This window comes from Hordeum vulgare, chromosome 1H (assembly GCF_904849725.1).
Source record: "Hordeum vulgare subsp. vulgare chromosome 1H, MorexV3_pseudomolecules_assembly, whole genome shotgun sequence".
NCBI lineage: Eukaryota > Viridiplantae > Streptophyta > Magnoliopsida > Poales > Poaceae > Hordeum > Hordeum vulgare.
Window position 1 is genome coordinate 261,819,844 of NC_058518.1, and position 6,318 is coordinate 261,826,161.

Here is a 6,318-nt window from a genome sequence, read left to right on the forward strand (position 1 = left end):
GAGGGCGGGTGAGGCAGTTCTTCCTGCGACGCTTGACTACCCTCGCCTTGCTCATGAGCAGGGGCACGGTTCAACCTCGTGAACACCATCCTGACAAACAAACGCATAGCTTAGACCAATATCATCAGCAATACTAGCTATCGATTAAGAATGCACTGAACACATGGAATGCGGAAATGAATATCCGAACAGCATGGTAACAAGCAACTGCTATATATACACCATGGTTCATACACACCATTACACAGTTCAGTACAACCTTAACCGAAGAAAAAACTACTGAAAATATGAAACTACTAATCAGAGGCTTCCAAGCTTCATATACATTATTTATCTATGCCTCTGGAATTCATTTCACGACACAACCATACTTCACAAGTCACACAGGACTGTGAAAGTACAGCTACTACCATACTATCCTTCCACTCACGGTTCAGGCATCCGCATAGAACATCTCATAAAGATTGCCTCCATGGCCTGGAAGCTCAACCTGCGGATCACGAAATATTCCAACCTGAGATCCCTGGGATCCGTAAGGACACGGATGTGGCCTTGGACCCCTGACTGGTGGTAGTAGAGGTCCCCGAAGAGGGGTGACTCCTCCTATAGCAGGCCAGTCAACATGAGCTGGAAGATGGTTCCTAACAGGGTCCATCATCTCCATATCTCCATACCCTGTCTGAACTACAGGTGGCATCTGCGTCAAAGCCGTCCACAGACGGGCACGTGTAGCATACAGCTCCATACGAAGGGCACGAGCATCCATGTCTCTATTCTCTAGCATCTCAGCAGTGGACTGCAGCAGCGGATCCTCCATAGAGGAATCAAAGTAGACCCCACTGAGGTATCCTTCTTCACCTGGCTGAGAGGCAGGAACATAGCAGAACTCTGAATTCTGCAGCAGTGCATGTCTAGCCCTCATGATGGTCGGCATTGAATAGGCAGCATCTTGTACTGCCATGTCAATAGTGACTCCCAATCCATAAGACCAATGGATTGGCTCCTCAGCTCCAGGGTAATATGGGAATACCCTAACAGTGCAGAGGTACTGGCTCTGATTAAAATCCCGGTACTGCTCCTCCATTGTGTACTCTGGCACCAGCGGTAACCGGACACTGACATCATCCTGACTAGCATGGTCGTATGACCCGACACATCAATGCACCTAGTCAGACGAACCATATGACGAGAAGGACGGCCAGGCATATGAAAATAGAGAGTAATGCAAAGCATTAGAGCTCTGAAGACAAAATTGGGCAGCATAACGGCTGTAAATGCTCAAAAACAATTTTGAGACAACCCAAAAAAATAGGATAGCGTAACCACTCAACTATCAAGTTCAATTCTGTGATCATCAAAACTTACTTCCTTTCCCTAGGGATAAAAGAAACCAAAAATAACTCTCGACCCGTTGTCCTATAGTCTACCGATCAGGAACACGAGCCTAAGAGAAGGTAAGTAACCTAGTCCTTAATCCCCGCAGAAAAGACGAGGATGACCAGAATAGAATAACTTGAGAAGAGAACAAGAGTCTTACGTTCCCTTCCACAAACAATTCCCTTATATATAACTAAATCAATTCTAGACTCAACTTCGACCAGTTTGGCTTAGTAATCCCATAGTCAGTCAGGCTCTGATACCAACGCTGTCGGGACCCCGATCCTAGGCCATAGGAATCCAGCCTGTAACAGATCGCATCTCTTTGCGGTCTCACGCACGGTTATCCCCACGGCTGCAGTCTTACCTTAGCCGGGACTGTTTGCGCCTTTTGACTCACGTATGCAATTGTGTCGCTAGCAATCCAATGACAAAGAACCCGGATCGACATGTCTAGTCATAAACCAAAGTGGAAGTTCCGCACAGGGACATGCATATATGACCCAGCAAAGCAGGTGTCGGTCAACAACGAATGTAGACGAGTCGAAGCAAGCTACAAGGACACCATTACATCGCGTGACATTTCCCCAACGGGGACAGACACATCAGCTAAGAACGACACATGCTAGTCAACCAATGTGTCCGGAGCAGTAGCGAACAACCATGGCTCGTTGGATCACAAAGGGGCATTTCCCTGTAAGGAATGCTACTAAAGCCTACGGCTAGGTAATCGAACCCCACACATATCAAGTACAACACACGTACGCATGTCATACCGATATGTATAGATACATCGATCGCATCACAACATAACCATAAACATACAAACTTTATTTAAAAGGCTCGGAAGAGCCACACACATAATATTACAAGGTAGGGGTCTCATGACCCATCATCACAAGTCATACACACAATTCTTACAAACCAACGGAAGAGTAAAGCTGTCTGAGTACAGACAGAAGGAAAGACAAAGGCACATGGCCTAACTATCTACAGACCCATCCTAGGGCCAGATCGTTGCTGGGATACCAGCTACTCGTCATCGTCGATGTCTAGGTAGAACCCACCATTAGGGTCATTAACAAGCTCTGCAAAAATTTATTAAGTAAACGTGAGTACAAAAGTACTCAGCAAGACTTTAGGATAAACTATCTACTCATGCAATGTATCAATAAGGAATTGTGGGGTTTCATGCGGAAAGCCAGCATTTGACTCATGGCTAGACAACTTGCATTTTTAAATAGTTTTGACAACTTTGATTTCTCACACACGAGTCCACTAACACCACAACAATACTCCATCGTGGAATCAATCCGTCTCCATACGGAAATGCCGTCCACGACACTCACGCTTATCTTGACAATTTTATGAGTAGCCATTATAGTTATCTATGAACAACATATGTCTCCAAGTAGTCCATATCCGCAGACGCGGCTATTTGAATAGATCATAACCCTGCAGGGGTGTACTTCTTCACACACGCTCTCGCCACTTATCGCCATGTGCACGTCATGCACCTCGGCAACCTTCAAGCGGAAGCCCAGCGAGGGAGTCGGCCACGACCGTTAACCACTCTAATACTTAGTCCAGGCCTATCGCCTATCTGAGGGTAACCCGCACGGAAGTCCGACCAATGTTTCCGCATGGCCCCAAACAATGTGCGCGGGGTTCCCAAGCCCACCATCCGGGTGCCACTTGGTACTCCGTGCCACTGCCTACCACATCATAGCCCACCTCTCAGGTCAGTGCTACGCACGGCCTCCAGCATGACTATAAACACTAGAAACTACTTGCAACTCCTGGACCAAGTACTAGGCGGTTAATAAGTCGAGCGGGGTCATATTTCAGGGCCCTGCATGTGGTAGTATCTCGTCTTGGATTACATACACGGAACTCAGTTCCTAAGGACGGTTCCAATGAAACAACTCGCCATGTACTCCTACATAGCCTGTCACGGGTACCTTTACCAAATCAGGTTCAACACACAACCTTTACATACTAAACACATTCTCACAATTCTATTCATCACCCAGATGACAGACCATACACAACTCTAAGCATAGCATGCATAGCATGATATGGCATATCATGGCTCAAGCATCTACCACGTATGCTAGGTTGCAAGGTTCAGCTTTTTACTGTGACAAAGAGAGGTCATGCAAAGGAAGTGGGTTCAACTAACGTGGCAAAAGCATTTGAAGCATTTGATCCTAGTGCAATAAGTAAGTGCAGGAGCGAGAACATGGGATTTATTGGGATGATCAAAATGGTTGCTTGCCTTGTTGCTCAGCAGAGGGACAATATCCGTCAATCGGATATTCGGTGGAATCCGGAGGAGCGGGGCCTACCGGTAAGAACAATAACAATCAATAAAAATCATATGCAACAAGATGATGCATGAGCATGGCATAAAAATGAAAGGTGGTAGGCTAATGTGACTACCATTTCTTAAGTTGAAGTTGATTTGAATCAAGATTCAAATATCACTTCAAACAAGGTATTTTCAAATACCCTTTTAATTGATTCGACCCGATGCTCAGGTAATCTAGTTTAGGATGCATGAAGATGGTATTTTGAGGTGCTGATTGTTCCTGATCATTGTTTGGTCATAATATTTGAAGTGGAATTCAAGTGGATTTCAAATTCCAAATCTATCTTACTTAATATGGTTATCCTAATCATCATTTAATCTGTTTGGTGATGTTAACATTTCCAAACGTGTTTGAAAATATCAAAATCCGATTCCTTGGATTTTTCTGATACTTTTTCATATATAAATTATTTTCATTGGAGTTACAGATTATTTTCTATGATTTTTAGAAGTTTTGGGCATTTTCTGGAATTCTTTTAAATAAGAAAAACTCTTTATTGCGTCATAACCACGTCAACATTGCGTCAGTAGGTCAACTGACCTGGTCAGGTCAAACCTGACAGGTGGGGGCCACTGGTCAGCGTCTGAGGAGTTAATCCCGCGCTGACTAGCCCCTAAGTGGGTTTGACCCACTGCTAGGGCCCACTGTCAGTGGCTAATTAGTGTTAAACAACCGGGATTAGGCCGACCACGTCGTCCCCCGCCGGAGACTGACCGGCAGCGACCAGATCCGCGGTGGATCTTCGCCGGAGACGCACCAAATCACGCTGTGGTCCTCGGGATCGAGTGGCGAGAGCACTGGGATGATCCCCAGGCTCGGCCTCATCCACTACGGGCATCAGGAGGGGCTGAGGGTGGCCAGAGCATGCCGGCGACGAGCCGAGGCGGTTGCCGGAGCTCGGGTTCATGGGTCTCAGGGCTAGAGTGCCGGGGAGAGAGGGGAAACAGAGGGAAAATGCTCGCAAGCTCACGGTGGAGGCGAAGCTGGGCTCAGACTGCTCGGGAAGGGGTTGTAGCCAGCGATCCACCGTCGATTTGCCGGCGGCCGAAGGTTGAAGCCGACGGCACTGGGGGCGTTGCAGGGCTCGAGGAGGACGGTTTAGTCGACGTGCGTGTCGAGCTCGACGTTGCGGAGAGGATGGAACACTCGGGAAGGCTTTCCTGTGGCCAGAGAGCTCGGGCTCCTCGAGCTCAAGCTTGTGTCAATGGCGGCAGGAGGAGAGGGAAGAAACTGAGAGGAGGGGGAGGAATGGAGAGCGGGGATGGATAGGGACGCGCTCGGGTAGTCATCCCCGTTGTCGCGCTGTCCTGGGGGGTACGAAGGTCGCCACGGCGTAGCAAGAGGTGGAGGGGCCGCCGTGGTCGATCTCTCCTCTGCCAGCACGCACAGGAAGAAGACGACCCTGCCCCTGGTGGGTTGGGCCTCACAGGTGAGCGTAGCTTAGGTTTTTTTTCTTTTTCTGCTATTTCTATTTTCTAATTTACTTGCTGATTTTATTTTCTATTTATTTTGGCTTCAATAAGTAATTCAAAAATTAGTTTGAAAATCCATGAGAGATAGTTGGAATATTCCCAACTACTCGTGAGGTCTGTAACATTTTTGAAACTTGAAAATATTTGAATTCAAATTTAAGTTTGAATTCAGGAGCTTTCTGAATTAAAAATAAATGCCAAGGTGTTTTTGAAAATAGTTTTCTCCCGTGATAATTTGTTTTCAATATTTATCAGAAATATTGAACTTTTAAGAAGGCCATTTTGGGTTCATTGATTTTGACAAGATTTGAATTTTCCTTGAATTAGAAGTGGCTAGGGTTTTTGGGTTTGAGTTTCACCACTTCTTGGAGTTTGTTTTAATTTCTTGAATGCAATGGAAGAAAACATGAGCACAAATACTAAACCCTAGTTAGGGATCCAGGGATGTGACACAGAGGGACCGCAATCCGGGAAGTGGACAGAGCCGAAGTGTGGCGTATAGCCGCCACCGGATACCCAATTGGGACTTCGAAGAAGGAAGTCAACGACTGATCCTCGAAGTGATTTTATATCGAGGACGTTCCCCTATTCGATCCAATTTGGAGGGGCCTTCCCGAATACTCCATAGAACCTTTGAAAAAGAGTTATAGCTGGAGGCATAAGAGTCTCTCCAAATTAGAGAGTTCCGAAGTAAAACAACTATCCGCTAAGGTCAAGGTGCTTTCTCATTGTGGGCTAACCATCATTGATGTGATGGGCACAATGATTACCCAGTGCATCGAGCCGCTACAACAACGCACACATCCTTTGTGGTGCTACAGCAGGACAAGCGATTCCACTCGATCTAGAATGTTAGGACTGAAAGACTAGAAAGCCTTAGCACCCATCCTAGCCGATCTATTCAAAGGGGAAAAAGAAGGTCTTAACCGCCCCTTCACTAAGGAAGGCTAATCGACATACAACCCCGTTGAATACATAAGTATGCTCATGTTCAAAGTTTCGGGCGTTCACGCCCTTTACCGTTGGACTTATAACTTCTACCCCTTCCTTGCAGCATTGGAAGCGCTCGATCGAGAAGGTGAAATGTCCCGCGCCTC